Source organism: Polypterus senegalus, chromosome 4 (genome assembly GCF_016835505.1).
Source record: "Polypterus senegalus isolate Bchr_013 chromosome 4, ASM1683550v1, whole genome shotgun sequence".
Classification (NCBI taxonomy): Eukaryota; Metazoa; Chordata; class Cladistia; order Polypteriformes; family Polypteridae; genus Polypterus; species Polypterus senegalus.
The window spans coordinates 234,595,985-234,613,608 of NC_053157.1; positions in this window are offsets into that span (position 1 = coordinate 234,595,985).

The following is a 17,624-nucleotide window of genomic DNA, read 5'->3' on the forward strand; positions in this document are numbered from 1 at the left end:
GGTGTGAGCGTGCTGATGAAGTACAGGCAGTGCAGTTTAGTCTGATATCTGCTGATTTCTATTTTTTGTGGGAGGGATGACTGTATTATGTTACTGTGAGGAAAAGAATTGTTTTTATTATTTGTACATTTCATCCTAATGCTGAAGTCATTTACAGACTTCAGGGCCAGTTTCCTAATTAGACCTCAGTCCTTGCAGATAAGGAAACTTGGAATTTAAGTACAGCATATGCCTTGTTAGCACTTTCATTTATTCAAAGACAAATTTTAGTTGCATTGCTAAAGTGGGTATAGAAAAGAATCCCTCCTTTGAAATATTCCCATTTTTTGGCTTCATGGCCTTAAATGAAAACACACAAAGTAATATTTTTTTCCAGCTTTACTTACTCAATGCAGTCTCTAACATCTAAGTGAAAGATATCACAGCTACAGTTCAGACGAATTTAAAAAAAAAATCAAAAACAAGAAATCCTGAGATGAATGAAGGACCCCCAAAAAACTCAATCTGGTGTCAGTGCCCACCATTCTCATTGCAGACCCTGGTTACTGTCTCCCTCCCACCTGTGCTCAGTTGTAATGAGTGTGATCAGTGAAGCTGTTCCTGGTCCATCCATTCATTCCCTTCCTTGGTAGAGCAACTGACAGCAAACACCCGACTACGGGTGGCCAGCCACTTAGAAAAGATCTCAGGGACAGACATAAGGCAGGAGATGGAGACCAAAACATCTCAATGGCTTTATCAATCCCAAGGAGCCCAGTGAAGTCCATCATGAAGAAGTGTTTGGTACTACTAGGACCCTCCAAACTGGATGGAAGAGCAAGGAGGAAACTGGTAAGAGAGGCCAATGGCCACTGTGAAGGAGTTGCAGGATTTGATAGCACAGAGTCTCGGTCATTAATGGTGTGCATGTGACAATAATTTCACAAGCGTTCCACCATTGTGGCTTGTTCGGGTGGGTCGCACTTCTCAAGAAAGGCCACGTCAAGGCTCGTTTGAACTTTTGTCAGAATGCACCTTGAAGATTCTGATGCCAAGTGGAAAAAAAGTTTGATTTTGGTCTCCTCTGACCATCAGACCTACTTGGCCTCAACACCATGTTCTCCCCGTATCTGCGTGGGTTTCCTCCCACAGTCCAAAGACATGCAGGTTAGGTGGATTGGTGATCCTAAATTGTCCCTGGTGTGTGTGCCTGGCTGGCAGGTTTGTTTCCTGCCTTACGCCCTCTGTTGGCTTGGCTCCAGCGGACCCCCGTGACCCTGTAGTTAGGATATAGCGGGTTGGATAATGGATGGATGGATAACTATTGCCGTTTTCTTCATATATACTGTATGTTTAAAAATATTAGATTGACTTAAATGTTCATTCTGTCCAAACTTCACAATGATGCGTATTATTTGGTTCGATGTATTGTTTTTCCTTCTCATTTTTATCGCTTAATTTTTGAATGGGTCCTTGACCCGAAGTTACTTTCCGGGCTTTTCTGAGATCTGCCAAAACCTTCCAAAAGTCGTTTTACAAAGTCAGTCCTGAAGCGGCGGTGTTGTCACTTCCAGGTCTAGGATTGCGTTGACATATGGTGCTGTGGCTCCGCTTCCTGTGTCTAAAGCCAGTTCTACACCCATCTCCAAACATCACCCATGAAAGCGCTAATATGCCAAATAGTTAAATACCAAGGTTCATGATCAGTAAGGACCGTCTTCTAATTAGGAAACTGGTTGGAATGAAAACCTGCAGCCACTGCGGCCCTCCAGGACCGTGACGGAGGACCCCTGAAGGAAAATGTATTGAAGTGAATTCATTTTGGCACGTCCTGTAAAGTTGCTTCCAGTCCAATGCGGTGCAAAGTCGGTAAACCTTTTCATTTTGTTCAGAAGGTGATGCCGAGGCTTGTTTTAAGAGACTTCATTTCATTACTCGGTGCACAGAACTGCATGACAGCAGGTTAATAAACCGAGCCGTGTTCGGCGAATTCTAAATTGAACAAAACCTGTGCCTCCCCAGCAGGTTCTTGCAAAGTTTTTGCAAATGCGCCTCATACATTTTAAAGTCAGCCACAGAGTGCTCAGAGCTTCCAGAACGTGCTTCAGTAATGGCTCGGTAAATTTGAACGCTTTGAACAGACCACAGGACAGAAGCACATAAAGCGGGCAGTCAGATTTGGACCAAAATGGTTTTCATTTAAAAAATAAAAATACAAAAATCCCCAATTTGATCAGACCAGGAGAAACCCAGTCGGTGTAAGTCTACTGCATAGCACTAAAACCACTAAGCCCCCTCCTCATTGACCTCAGTCATGAATTTAACATCAGCCCCCAGAATCAGCCACACCTCCATGTTTGTGAAGGATGAAGAACTGCAAGTCAAAGGATTCTCAAGTCATTCAGGGGCAGATTTTTAAACCAGGCGGAGGCATCAAATCATTTGATAAGGGTCAGTACAGGAGGGAGGCCAGAAGGGGGCGCCATCTGCGTTATGGGACACTATAAACTGTAATGGAGTAACTAACTCACACACACCAACAGTAGGAGACTTGATGAAATGATCTGGAAATTGTTCAATTTATTCATGCCATACAAAAGACATAACTTATTTTTTATAAGTTCTATTCAGAAACACCATTGAGACTGTAATTCCTTATACGTCAGAGCACGTCAAATTCTTGTGTATCCAATTGCAGTTTTCAGTGTCTCACTGGGTGGTGTGTGCCGGTGCAGGAAGGCTCCACACTTCCCATCATTTTAGGGAGCCTTGAGGACCCCCACACCGTCGATAACATATCCAAAGATGAGCCATGGAGGGGAACACTGACATAGCACGAGGCAGGAGTATTTAAAACAAAGTCACGCAGACAGTGCACGCTCAAATAGTGCAGTGCCGTCTTCAAAAATAAATAAATAATCCATTAAAACATTGACGGTCCGGGAGTTCAAATTCTGAATTAAAGCGGGAGTAAAACCAACACAGTCAGCAGGTCCAGAATGTTCTATCCGACAAACCCAGCACAACTCCATCGGTAACCAGGCTGCTGCTGCCCTCACCACCCGAGCCCCGTCTTAGCTGCCTCGAGCGGCTCCAGTCAGACCGCCTGCAGTCGGTGTCCTCCCGCCATCATGCACGCTTCCTGGTCATACCTTGGATCCCTGAAGTAGGACTCCACCGCAATCGCCCCCACTCTACCACCAAAAATCAGTGGGGACAAACTGCCCCCTAGAGCGCTGATATGTTTATCCTCTGCGGGGCCAACGACCACTCTGCCTCCTCCTCGTCCTGGTTTCGTGAAGATAATCTCCATTCAGCCCCGCAAGCAGGTCCTCCTTCCTTTACAAGGAAAACGTGGGGCGGGGGAATGGGTGGGGCGGGGGTGGGGGGGACTGGTTTTAGGGTTGGCACTCCACCTACGGTAACATAAAAAAAAAAAAAACTCACACTTTCCTATTCCATTCGAACTAATATGGCGCTGAGGTGTCACCCAAACGCGCTGTAATCAGCGCATGCTCCGAACCCGTGCAGGCTCTGTTTATGCTGGCTCTCCTACTGCTGCGCAGGTGTAAGATGGCGCTCCCTCCTCTGTAATAATGAGGCACCTGAGCGATACTCGCAATGCACATTCTCAATCCGCCAGGCGCCTTCATCATCCTGAGCACAGCGTGATCACGCACACCCCACCCCGGGCTCGGAGGCATAGACATATCTTGATAGACGCCACATTCACTGTGTTGCCCAGTCGACATGATACGTCAGCGCGTCTGCCCTATTGCGAGTGGTCAAAGTGCCATTTAAAGTAATACAGGTAGACGTGGAAACCGGGTTTAAGGATGAAAAAACAATAACGTTTAAAACAGTATCGTTTACATACAACAGATTTTGGCGAATCGTTTACATTGAATTATTTATATCCATGTATACACTGATAATGACAATTATTAATAATAATAATAATAATAATAATAATAATAATAATATTATTATTATTATTATTATTATTATTATTATTATTATTATTATTATTATTATTATTATTAAATAATTCCTCCCATATAAGTAACATTTTCTGGACTGCCTTCTTCCATCTCTGAAACATTTCTAGACTTCGTCCTGTTCTTACGTAACACAGTATTGAAGTATCGGTTAATACCCGAGTCACCTCACGTATAGATTACTGTAATGCTATTCTATCTGGCATCCCACAAAAATGTATCCATGGCTTACAACTTCTTTAAAATTCTGCTGCCAGGATAATAACCTGCTGTTCTAAATCCACTGAACATATCACACCGATTCTCTCTCAACTTCATTGTCTCCCTGTTCACTACAGAAAACAATACTAAATACCGCTCTGAACATTTAAAGCTCTCCACAACCTCACTGATCTCCTCCAGACTTGAACCTGTCACAAGGAGTCTTTCATAAAGAGTCGTGTCCAAGTCGAAGGATGTGAAGATCTCACCGGTTGGTGGCCCGTCATTGGCTGTGGAGGGTCTATGGTGACGTCTCGAGGCGGTGATTTAAGGAGTGTTTTCTCAAGACATTTAACTTCCGTAGCGTTACATTTTTTTTCTTAAAAAAAAGGTAAAAAGCCTGCCTTGAAAAATAACATTTTATTAAATCTAATCTTTTTACTGTAAAACATGCAAAACACTAAAAGTACAAAGTCAGAAGTGTGGAAAGTATAATAAAATAATACTATTATTATTATTATTATTATTATTATTATCGCGCTTCGACTTTCGCCGGCTTCACTCCATCGCGGATTGTATATGTAAGCATATCTAAATATATATCATGGATTTTTCGCTGGTTCGCGGATTTCTGCAGACAGTGGGTCTTTTAATTTAAAGTACATGCTTCCTCAGTTTGTTTGCCCAGTTGATTTCATATAAGGGACGCTATTGGCGGATGGCTGAGAAGTTACCCAATCAGAGCATGTGTTACATATTAACTAAAACTCCTCAATGATATACGATGTGCTTCCCGAGCGGATTGTTTGCTTTTCTCTGTCTTTCTCTGACATTCTCTGCGCCTGACGGAGGGGGTGTGAGCAGAGGGGCTGTTTGCACAGAGGATATGGACGCTCCTCTAAGAAATGCCGCTTTATCGCGATGGCCCAAAAGCACGTGTTGATTTCTTGATTGTTTGCTTTAATCTCTCTGACGTTCTCTGCGCCTGACGGGGGGGGGGTGTTTGCACAGAGGCTGTTTGCTTAGAAGATACGGAGGCTACTCTAAAAATGCTGAAAGACTTACCTTCACATTGCTCCCTTCTTTGCGGCTGCTTTATCGCGGTGCTCATACTTAAATGCCTAACAGCACGTATTGATTTTTTCATCGTTTGTTTTTCTGTCGCTCTCTCTATCTCTCTGACATTCTCTGCTCCTGACGGCGCTCGTTTGAAGAGAAGATCTGTTTGCATTCTCTTAATTGTGAGAAAGAACTGTCATCTCTGTCTTGTAATGGAGCACAGTTTAAACTTTTGACTAAAATGTGTTATTTCATGTCTAGAGGGCTCTAATAATGTTAACAATGTGGGTGAGTTTATAAGGGCTTAAAATATATAAAAATAACTACACAAACATATGGTTTCTACTTCGCGGATTTTCACCTATCGCGGGGGGTCTGGAACGCAACCCCCGCGATCGAGGAGGGATTACTGTATTATTATTATTAATGATAATTGCGTATTGAACGCATCAACGTTTTTCTCAGTAAATATATTTCTAATGCAGCTATTGACATGAAATGTAAGCCAGATGTATTACAACCCAAGTAATCCACAAAAACAGAGAAGTCAAAACAAATAAGTCCATACATTATGTGTAATAAAGTGGAATGACGCAGGGAATAAGTATTGAACACGCTTGCTGAAATGTATTTACTACTTTGTTGGTGATGACAGCTTGATGGCAACTGTGTGTCTGTGTGTGTGTCACAGTTTCTTGAGGACAGTCCAGAGCTAAAATGGCAGGACGGAAAAATCCCAAACTCCAAACCTGAGCCTGTTACGAGATGACGATTTGCTGATTAGTTTTTGTGCCAAATCATGCAGGAGAAAGAGGCGCTCTAGAGGGACCCTCAAATACTGTCATTCTGCAATGAATTCCGAATTCTTGTCATCAATTGCTATCGTAATGACCTATTTTATGATCAGAAAGATCAGAGCGGTAAATAATCACTGCGATGTTATACGATAGTTTGGGTAACTTGGTTCCTGGGGTGTAAAGCCAACTGACGCTCACGTGTTTTTTCTCCAGTGTGGAGTCTCCTGTGGCTCTGAAGGCTCCTCGTGTGCGAGTGTAGTTTCTGATATTCCGGCCTGATTCTCCCGAGAGTTACTTGCTATAGAAAGGGTTGTTTGTTCTTATGGTCTAGACAAGAATTATCATTACATATGAGTGGTAATCGTTTAAGGTACTGAATGTTCTCTTACGTTTGCCAGTCCCTTCTTTATTCCCAGTAGATCTCTTTTAATAATTCATATTGTGACAGTGATTTGCAGTACACGTAGATGAGTTTGGAGGTTTCTCTTGTTAAGTCCTCCTAATCGCCACATCATTGGTGGTTTTACTCCACGTTTGTTTGCACCTGCTGTTATGTATTGTTTTTAACTACCTGTACAGTACAAATTCACATGTGACTATCAAGACTGTTTGAGAGATGCTTACCACGTTCTGAACATCTTTGTGGTCTCTCACTAGAATGCATTTCCATGCCTGAGAAGGCCACTGCTGTCTGACACTCATTATCCCCTTATTGACAGTGCTAAGGTTATCAGTTTATTTTTGACTAAAGCTCTTCACTGGGTGCAGGCGCCGAGTGCAGTGACAAGTTGACAGGCATAATGCAAACCAGACTTTACTAATCGCTATGTCTGGGAAGGTTAACGTATTGATTTTTGTGGTTAATGTGGCCAGTTTTTTGTAACCTGCAGGGCAGGGCATACTGTTGTCCATTTTCTTGAGTTATACACACTGACCATAGATGCAGGGGAATGGGAAGAAGGTGCAATGCTAGAGAAAGGACATGAAGATAAAAATTGTGCTCTCTTTTTTTTTATTTCACATTTCTATAAGAAGATCGCATCAAAGTCAAACCACGTAAGTGCTAAATAAGTTACCTCTGAGTGGCACTAAAACCAAAACAAGTCTCTAGTACCTCCTTATTTAACTCGCCGGTCTGCCAGATACGTGGCTTGCAGTGCTGACTGCCCTAACATAATGACAAAATTCTACAAAACAGAAGTGTAATGGTTATCACTACCCATCATTCCAGTTTGCAGCATTCTTTGCAATTTTATGCAAAGAACGTAACATCACCATCCAAGTAATGCACGTTGTCCATTTGTAAGTGAGGTGGCAGCTACAGAGATCTTTCTTAGAGCGCAAGGAGCAACAGCGTAGGTAGGGCAGCCTTTTCCATCCATTTTTCTGTGACAGCACACTTTTGGTAACCCAAGGCACAGCACGATTCTACCCAGCACTAAAGCATTAAACGTCACACCCGTGCTAAACTGTCCCAAGGGTCTTGACTACGCTGTCAAAAAAAAAAAATGAGTGTGGAGACTGGCACTCGCATGACACAGCACTTAGTGGGCACTCGCATGACCGCTGGTCTTCAGCTCTGTGAGAGTCACTGGTGTACACGCGTCCTGGCAGCGGACCTCTGCGGTAGAAATTTAACATCTTAGTAATGAAAGAAACATCCTCTAACAGGATAGGTCAGTCATCAGGCAGGAGAAAAGCTGTTGATGGGAACTTTGAATTCCTCCTCAACAGAGCAGCCTGTTACAGCCTGGTCAGAATGATCAGAGAAAACAAAGGATATTGAGGCTCATTTTAGAAACTACTGAATTTGCATACCGTGTCAATCAATAGATATATTTACTCTGGTTGGTTCGTTGGTTTACACCCAAATGAATTATCTCTCTATATATAAAATCCAATGCCTGTCTATCTGTCCGCTTTTCATGAGAGAACTATTTAACGGATTTAGATTTTTTTTCTAGAATTTGCTTAAACGTTTCGGTTGATTTTGTGACTTCTTTCGTCGCACTAAGAATCATAGTTCGCTTGCAGGAGCAATTTATTCGCATGAATCCGAGAGACAGGCTGCGGGCTGAGGCTATCCATACTCACACGTCTGCCTCGGGGCATGTATCTTATCTCCACTTAACTAGTGAACGAGAGAACTACTTCACGGATTTAGATCGGGTTTTATTCTAGAATTTGCTTGAATGTTGCAGTTGATCTTGCGACTTCTCTCATCACGCTGAGAATCATAGTTCGCTTGTGGTACCGATTTATTAGCGTGAATCCAAGGGAGACGCAGCAAGCCAAGGCGGGATGGGGGAGCGCGACCCTCCTCACTCACACCAGGGTGTATCTTACCTCCACTTAACTAGTGAACAGAGCACTACTTCACGGATTTAGATCGGGGTTTTATTCTAGAATTTTCTTGAATGTTGCAGTTGATCTTGCGACTTCTCTCATCGCGTTAAGAATCCTAGTTCGCTTGCAGGAGTGATATATTCACACTAATCCGAAAGACGGGCTGAGGGGAGGGGGGGCAATGACCTCCTCAGTCACATGTCAGCCTAGGGGCGTAACCTTACATTCGGTTAGCGAGCAAACAAGAGAACTACTTCACGGATTTAGATCGGGTTTTATTCTAGAATTTTCTTGAACGTTCGGTTGATTTTACGACTTCTCTCATCACATTAAGAATCATAGTTCGCTTGCAGGAGCAATTTATTCGCATGAATCCGAGAGACAGGCTGCGGGCTGAGGCTATCCATACTCACACGTCTGCCTCGGGGCATGTATCTTATCTCCACTTAACTAGTGAACGAGAGAACTACTTCACGGATTTAGATCGGGTTTTATTCTAGAATTTTCTTGAACGTTCGGTTGATTTTACGACTTCTCTCATCACGTTAAGAATCATAGTTCGCTTGCAGGAGCGATATAATCGCCCTAATCTGAGAGACAGGCTGTGGGCTTAGGGGAGGGGGTGCAGGGTCCTCCTCAGTCACATGTCAGCCTCGGGACGTAACCTTACATTCGCTTAGCGAGCAAACGAGAGAACTACTTCACGGATTTAGATCGGGTTTTTTTCTAGAATTTGCTTGAACATTCTGGTTGCTTTTGCAACTTCTCTCATCACGCTGAGAATCATAGTTCGCTTGTGGTACCGATTTATTAGCGTGAATCCAAGGGAGATGCAGCAAGCCAAGGCGGGATGGGGGAGCGCAACCCTCCTCACTCACACCAGGGTGTATCTTACCTCCACTTAGCAAGCGAACGAGAGAACTACTTCACGGATTTAGATCGGGTTTTATTCTAGAATTTTCTTGAACGTTCGGTTGATTTTGTGACTTCTCTCATCGCGTTAAGAATCATAGTTCGCTTGCAGGAGAGATATAATCGCCCTAATCTGAGAGACAGGCTGTGGGTTTAGGGGAGGGGGGGCAAGGGACCTCCTCAGTCACATGTCAGCCTCGGGGCGTAACCTTACATTCGCTTAGCGAGCAAACGAGAGAACTACTTCACGGATTTAGATCGGGTTTTATTCTAGAATTTGCTTGAATGTTGCAGTTGATCTTGCGACTTCTCTCATCACGCTGAGAATCATAGTTCGCTTGTGGTACCGATTTATTAGCGTGAATCCAAGGGAGACGCAGCAAGCCAAGGCGGGATGGGGGAGCGCGACCCTCCTCACTCACACCAGGGTGTATCTTACCTCCACTTAGCAAGCGAACGAGAGAACTACTTCACGGATTTAGATCGGGGTTTTATTCTAGAATTTGCTTGAATGTTGCAGTTGATCTTGCGACTTCTCTCATCGCGTTAAGAATCACAGTTCGCTTGCAGGAGTGATATATTCACACTAATCCGAGAGACGGGCTGAGGGGAGGGGGGGCAATGACCTCCTCAGTCACATGTCAGCCTAGCGGCGTAACCTTACATTCGGTTAGCGAGCAAACGAGAGAACTACTTCACGGATTTTGATCGGGTTTTTTTCTAGAATTTGCTTGAATGTTGCAGTTGATCTTGCGACTTCTCTCATCGCGCTAAGAATCACAGTTCGCTTGCAGGAGTGATACACTCACCTAAAGGATTATTAGGATCACCTGTTCAATTTCTCATTAATGCAATTATCTAATCAACCAATCACATGGCAGTTGCTTCAATGCATTTAGGGGTGCGGTCCTGGTCAAGACAATCTCCTGAACTCCAAACCGAATGTCAGAATGGGAAAGAAAGGTGATTTAAGCAATTTGGAGCGTGGCATGGTTGTTGGTGCCAGTCTGAGTATTTCACAATCTGCTCAGTTACTGGGATTTTCACGCACAACCATTTCTAGGGTTTACAAAGAATGGTGTGAAAAGGGAAAACATCCAGTATGCGGCAGTCCTGTGGGCGAAAATGCCTTGTTGATGCTAGAGGTCAGAGGAGAATGGGCCGACTGATTCAAGCTGATAGAAGAGCAACTTTGACTGAAATAACCACTCATTACAACCGAGGTATGCAGCAAAGCATTTGTGAAGCCACAACACGCACAACCTTGAGGCGGATGGGCTACAACAGCAGAAGACCCCACCGGTACCACTCATCTCCACTACAAATAGGAAAAAGAGGCTACAATTTGCACAAGCTCACCAAAATTGGGCAGTTGAAGACTGGAAAAATGTGGCCTGGTCTGATGAGTCTCGATTTCTGTTGAGACATTCAAATGGTAGAGTCAGAGTTTGGCGTAAACAGAATGAGAACATGGATCCATCATGCCTTGTTACCACTGTGCAAGCTGGTGGTGGTGGTGTAATGGTGTGGGGGATGTTTTCTTGGCACACTTTAGGCCCCTTAGTGCCAAGTGGGCATCGTTTAAATGCCACGGGCTACCTGAGCATTGTTTCTGACCATGTCCATCCCTTCATGACCACCATGTACCCATCCTCTGATGGCTACTTCCAGCAGGATAATGCACCATGTCACAAAGCTCGAATCATTTCAAATTGGTTTCTTGAACATGACAATGAGTTCACTGTACTAAAATGGCCCCCACCGTCACCAGATCTCAACCCAATAGAGCATCTTTGGGATGTGGTGGAACGGGAGCTTCGTGCCCTGGATGTGCATCCCACAAATCTCCATCATCTGCAAGATGCTATCCTATCAATATGGGCCAACACTTCTAAAGAATGCTTTCAGCACCTTGTTGAATCAATGCCACGTAGAATTAAGGCAGTTGTGAAGGCGAAAGGGGGTCAAACACCGTATTAGTATGGTGGTCCTAATAATCCTTTAGGTGAGTGTATATTCACACTAATCTGAGAGACGGGCTGAGGGGAGGGGGGACAGGGACCTCCTCAGTCACATGTCAGCCTAGGGGCGTAACCTTACATTCGCTTAGCGAGCAAAGGAGAGAACTACTTCACGGATTTAGATCAGGTTTTTTTCTAGAATTTGCTTGAATGTTGCAGTTGATCTTGCGACTTCTCTCATCGTGCTAAGAATCACAGTTCGCTTGTGGTACCGATTTGTTATTGTGACTCCAAGGGAGACGCAGCAAGCCAAGGCGGGGTGGAGGAGCGGGACCCTCCTCACTCACACCAGTGTGTATCTTACCTCCACTTAGCTAGCGGACGAGAGAACTACTTACGGTTTTTGCCCGTTGCTTGAACACATTTTGCAAAACTTCGCTCATTGTGCCAAAACTCTAAACACAAGTAAACATGACACAACACTGGGAAATATACCATTCACATCTGTGCCAAATTGAAACTCTACTCCCAAAACCTAAACTCTGCTATCAAAACCTAACATTCCTTTGTCAAAATGTAACTCTGTTGACAAAATGACACATACTTGCATCATATGCAAACACTATCAGATCAGGGAGAACACACTAGTCTACTTTATATAAAACACTGCAGTCTTTGATTTTCATTGTTTATTCAGAAGGCATATTTTCAGGAGACACAATTTCAAACAACCAAAAAAGCAAATAGGCCTACTCAATATTGTACATTGCAGTACCATGAATTCAGATAAAGCTAAAAAAAAAAACCCATAGTACAGTAATAGAAAAAACACTATACTGTAAACCCAAAAGATCATGACAATTATGCATACGTGGGCTCATGGATCCCGCCATTTGTTGGGGTCTGGCCACAGGACCTCATCGACATCGCAAGCAATGTCTTCTCCCGTTAGGCACCGGGGAAAATATCCTCTTGCATGTTGAAACCATCCATGGATTGCTGTCACCTGAATGTCGCCGCAGGCCTGTTCCATTGCCTGCAGAAGAGGCATGCGGGCATGTGGTTGGCGGTCATATACACGCCATCTCCAAGCCGAAAAGAATTCCTCTATAGGGTTTGAAAATGGTGAGTAAGGGGGCAAGTATACCACTTCAAATTGATTGTGGTTGGAGAACCAGGCCTGGACCAGAGCAGACCAATGGAAACTGACATTATCCCATATCACCACAAACCTGGGCTGATCTGGTCTTGTCTGTACAACTATATTATGGAGAGCATCTAGAAATGTGAGTATATGTTGGTTATTGTATGGACCTAGTTTTGCATGATGATGATGAAGCCCTCGAAGGCTTATGGCGGCACACAATGTGATATTTCCCCGCTGCCCTGGGACGTGCACAATTCCCTTTGGCCAATTATATTACGACCCCGTCGTCTTGTTTTGCTCAGGTCGAATCCAGCTTCATCAAGGAAAATGAATTCATGAGGCTGTGCAGCTCCATCCATGGCCAAGATTCTCTGTAAAAAAAAAAAAGAGAACATATTACTGTACTACAGTGCTACACATACAGAACCCTCACCCCAGCACACAGGTACCTGTGTAGCTCTCAGAATGGATCCATGTGGTACTGATATGGTACATATTCAGCTGCTACTGGATTTCACCAATACTGTATTGTAAATGTAAAGGACAGTTACACTTACCCGTACATATTCAGCTCGAAGTCCTTTGACCCTGTCACTGTTCCTCTCAAATGGGACTCTGTAGAGCTGCTTCATGGTGATGCTGTGTTTTCCCAAGATACGTCTGATGGTGGTGATGCTCACATGGTTTATGTTGTTGAACACTTGCCTGTCTGTAAGTATTTTCTTTCGTAGCTGGTGGAGACGGATGGCATTGTCTGCCCTCACTAGGTCCACAACGGCAAGTTCCTGCTGTTGTGTGAACAGGCGTTGCGTCCTCCCCAGAAGGTCTTGAGTCATTCTAGAGAAATACAACCACATATTGTCATCGGTTTGCTTATTTTTCTTACAGTACTTTACTGTGTATACTGTATCATCCACTGTACAACACTGTACTTCAATATAAGTAATCATGGTATGTTTCACAAAACTACCACTTTGGCTGCAAAAGGAGCATTAGCACCCTGCAATACCCTGTACACTTGATATGGTAATGTGATATACTGTAGAACAGTGCTATAAAAACCATCTGAGTAGAGTAGAAGGTAGAGAGGTGAAGACATACCTGTTTTCTAGTCGGAATGTTCTTATTACAGATGCCACTGTGAAGCGGCTTAGATGTGGGTGGACTCTCTGCCCAGCTTTCCTCATAGTCAGGCCATGGTTGATGACATGGTCCACCAAAGTTGCTCTAATATCCTCAGAAATATGGGTCCGTGCATGGCCTCTTCAACCTCCTCCTCCTCCTGTTCCTCTTCCTCTTGCTCTCCCTCCATCCATGCTTGCAAAGTTCTTGAAATGGCTGAACTGAGGGCTTTTTGTAGTTGGCTAATTAGTGTTCAGTTTTGCAAGTAAGTGCCTTCAGGTGTGTATTTGAGTGGTTGCAATTACCCGATGTGTTTTGTATTTTGGATACATGTGTTTTCCAAATGGCACCCTGAGATTTCATTTTTGAACGAAGTGTCTTATGTATGAAATAGAGTGTAGTATGCAGGATCATGTGTGTTGCATAAAGGAGTAAGTGTGTTGCATAATTGCAACTACAGCGCAAAGCAGCGCTTTTGTGTAAGGTATGGGTACATGTGTTTGAGGTATGGTAACAAAAGCTTCAAGTTGTGTTACGTTAGTCTAAGCATGGGTCTATAGTGTTCAAGCAACGGGCAAAAACTGTAACAGATTTAGATCTTTTTTTTTTTCTAGAATTTGCTTGAACATACCGGTTGATTTTGTGACTTCTCTCATCATGATAAGAATCATAGTTCGCTTGCAGGGGCGATATATTCACGCTAATCTGAGACAGAAGCTGCGGGCCGAGGGGAGAGAGAAGAGTGACATTAGGAGTGGGGAGCCGGGCAGGGCCTTCCTCACTCTTGTGCCAGCCTCCGTTCGAGTTGGTCTACCTCTCACCACATTTTGGAGTGTTCCTTGCCTCAGCTTAGCTAGTGATACCTTTTTGTTTGATTTTTAAAGTTTTCCTGTTTCAGTACTACACGGGGGGAGCGGCGGTGGATGGATAGTATAAAATAAAAGTCTAGTATTTTATCTTCTGGTTCTTCTTATACCTTTGAGTTGAGCCACCACCCTTAAACGACTGTCCATTCTGGTTGTTTTACAGGACATCCGTTGACTTCTTAGTCATCTGTCAGTACATTGTGGTGTTCACTTGACCTTGATCTGGTTTCCTGAAATGCCTGAAGAGGTTTCTGACATTTATTAACCCTTTCTGCTATTCCTTTAAGATGAATGCTACGTTACCCTATAATTATTCCTCCTCACCCCCGACAGATCTCCTCGTGTGCTCTCTAAGTGCTGTGTCTGCCAAACGTCGATCACAGAGCTGCTTTCATGTTGGCTTCTCCAGGAAGTCCCATCCTCCTCGGACAGGTCTCGACCACTTGAGCCGCGTGTCCCTCTCAGGTCGGGACCAGGGGCACTACACTGTTATTTTCACGGCGCACCACTTGTCAAACATTTGTGTAGCGTATAATTGGCAAGTTGCTTGATGATGACGAACAATCAAGGATGGTATCTGCTCAGATTTAACACAAGTTTTAATGTGTGCCCATTTAGGATATGCTTATACTTTCGATTAAATCAGTCTTTAGCAGTGCAGTAATGATCGTTTTGAACATTTTATTTTGACACGTCTATGATTTATATACTGTACTAAGCCAATCTGAAAACTAACTCAAAATTGTTTTTTGTTGTTATTTTTGTAGGTGCTTACAATACTTTGGCCTCATTTTCTGATTGTCATCTTTTCAACTTACCTTTTAGGAAGGCCTTCACATTCAAGTTGTACTTGCTCAAGTAGCACTGTGTTCAAAGTTCAGCTTTAAGGTCATTGTTTAGGCTTAAGCTATGCCATTACATTTAAAATTGTCCCTTATGTTGATTGTGCATTCATTTTTGTGTGGTGTGGTGGTTAAGGCTTTGGACTTCAAACCCTGAGGTTCTTCTTCTTCTTTCAGCTGCTCCTGTTAGGGGTCGCCACAGCAGGTCATCTTCTTCCATCTCTTTCTGTCCTCATCATCTTATTCTGTCACCCCCATCACCTGCATGTCCTCTCTCGGCAGATCCATAAACCTTCTCTTAGGCCTTCCTCTTTTCCTCTTACCTGGCAGCTCTATCCTTTGCATTCTTCTCCCAGTATACCCAGCATCTCTCCTCTGCACATGTCCAAACCACCGCAATCTTGCCTCTCTTACTTTGTCTCCCAACCTGACCTGACCCTCTAATGTCCTCATTTCTAATCCTGTCCATCCTCATCACACCCAATGCAAATCTTAACATCTTTAACTCTGCCACCTCCAGCTCTGTCTCCTGCTTTCTGGTCAATGTCACCGTCTCCAGCCCATACAACATAGCTGGTCTCACTACCGTCCTGTAGACCTTCTCTTTCACTTTTGCTGATACCCGTCTGTCAAAGATCACTCCTGACACTCTTCTCCACCCTGCCTCTCTTCTTCACCTCTCTTACACAATCCCCGTTACACTGTATTCTTGATCCCAAGTATTTAAACTCATCCACCTTCACCAACTCTACTCCCTTCATCCTCACCATTCCACTGACCTCCCTCTCAGTTACACACATGTATTCTGTCTTGGTGGTCCTACTGACCTTCATTCCTCTCCTCTCTAGAGCATATCTCAACCCCTCCAGGGTCTCCTTAACCTGCTCCATACTCTCACTACAGATCACAATGTCCTCAGCAAACATCCTAGTCCATGGGGACTCCTGTCTAATCTTGTCTGTCAACCTGTTCATCACCATTGCAAATGAGAAAGGGCTCAGAGCCGATCCCTCATGTAATCTCACCTCCATCACTCCCACCGCAGAGCTCACCACTGTCACACTTCCCTGGTGCATATCCTGTACAACTCTTACGCACTTCTCTGCCACTCCCGACTTCCTCATACAATACCACATCTCCTCTCAGTCACCCTGACATATGCTTTCTGCAGGTCCACAAAGACACAATGCAACTCCTTCTGGCCTTCTCTCTACTTCTTCATCAACATCCTCAGAGCAAACATCACAATCACAATCTACTACTCTTTCCCATAGCTTCATGCTGTCGCTCATCAGTTGTATCCCCCTGTAGTTATTACTGTCCTGCACATCCTCCTTATTCTTAAATATCGGCACCAGTACACTTCTTCTCCACTCCTCATCATCCCCTCACTTTCCAAGAATCTTTTAAACAATCTGGTTAAGAACTCCACTGCCATCTCTCCTAAACACCTCCATGCTTTCACAGGTATGTCATCTGGATTAACGGCCTTTCCATTTGTCATCCTCTTCATTGCTGTCTTTACTTGCTAATATGTTGCACTTCCTGATTTACTATTTCCACATCATCCAACCTTCTTTCTCTCTCATTCTCTTCATTTATCGGCCTCTCAAAGTACTCTTTCCATCATGACCCTGAGCAAGTTATTTTTTGGGCACCAATTAAAAAAAAAAAAAAAAGAAATGTAACCAATTGTATCTCAAATGTTGTAAGCCACTTTGGACAAAAGCGTCAGCCAAATAAATAAATGTATTTACTTCATGATTTAGGTGCTTAATTTTATGATTACATGTTTTAACTCTTTAAGGGCAGAATATTTTTTCCAAGAAACTCAGTTTTCCGAAAAGCACACAAAGCAATGCTTTCACACATAAATCAAGATAAAAACGTCTGTTGCTATGTGCCATGGCTGCTGTTGGTGCACATGTGGCATCTCTGGTGGCAGTGTCTGCACAAGGGCACCTCGATGATCAGCAGGAATGCACGGTGGGCCGGCTGTCTTCGCACAGCAGGTGGCTGGCAGTGGCGGTCACAGTGTGACGCAATATGGTTTATACCTCATCATCATAACTGGTGGTCCTTCCAAGCGAACACTGCTGTAGGTGCATCAGCTACATGATCAGCTGGAAACCGATCAGACGATGGCCAGTACCTTACTTTCATTTTCGATATCCATCTCCAGATCTCTTGCATCAAACTCCGAGTCCCACAAGTCCTATTCAACGAAATTACGTAAAATGTCCATGCTTTGCACATTCGCTTTGACCTCTCACCCTAACCCTAATGTCAATGCCAGTTTAGAGGTTTGTTTGCTCTTCGCTACTCACGCATGCGTTTGGAATCGAGGTCAAATCAACAAAGCTATGTAACTTTCCTTCGAACTAAAATGTCAGG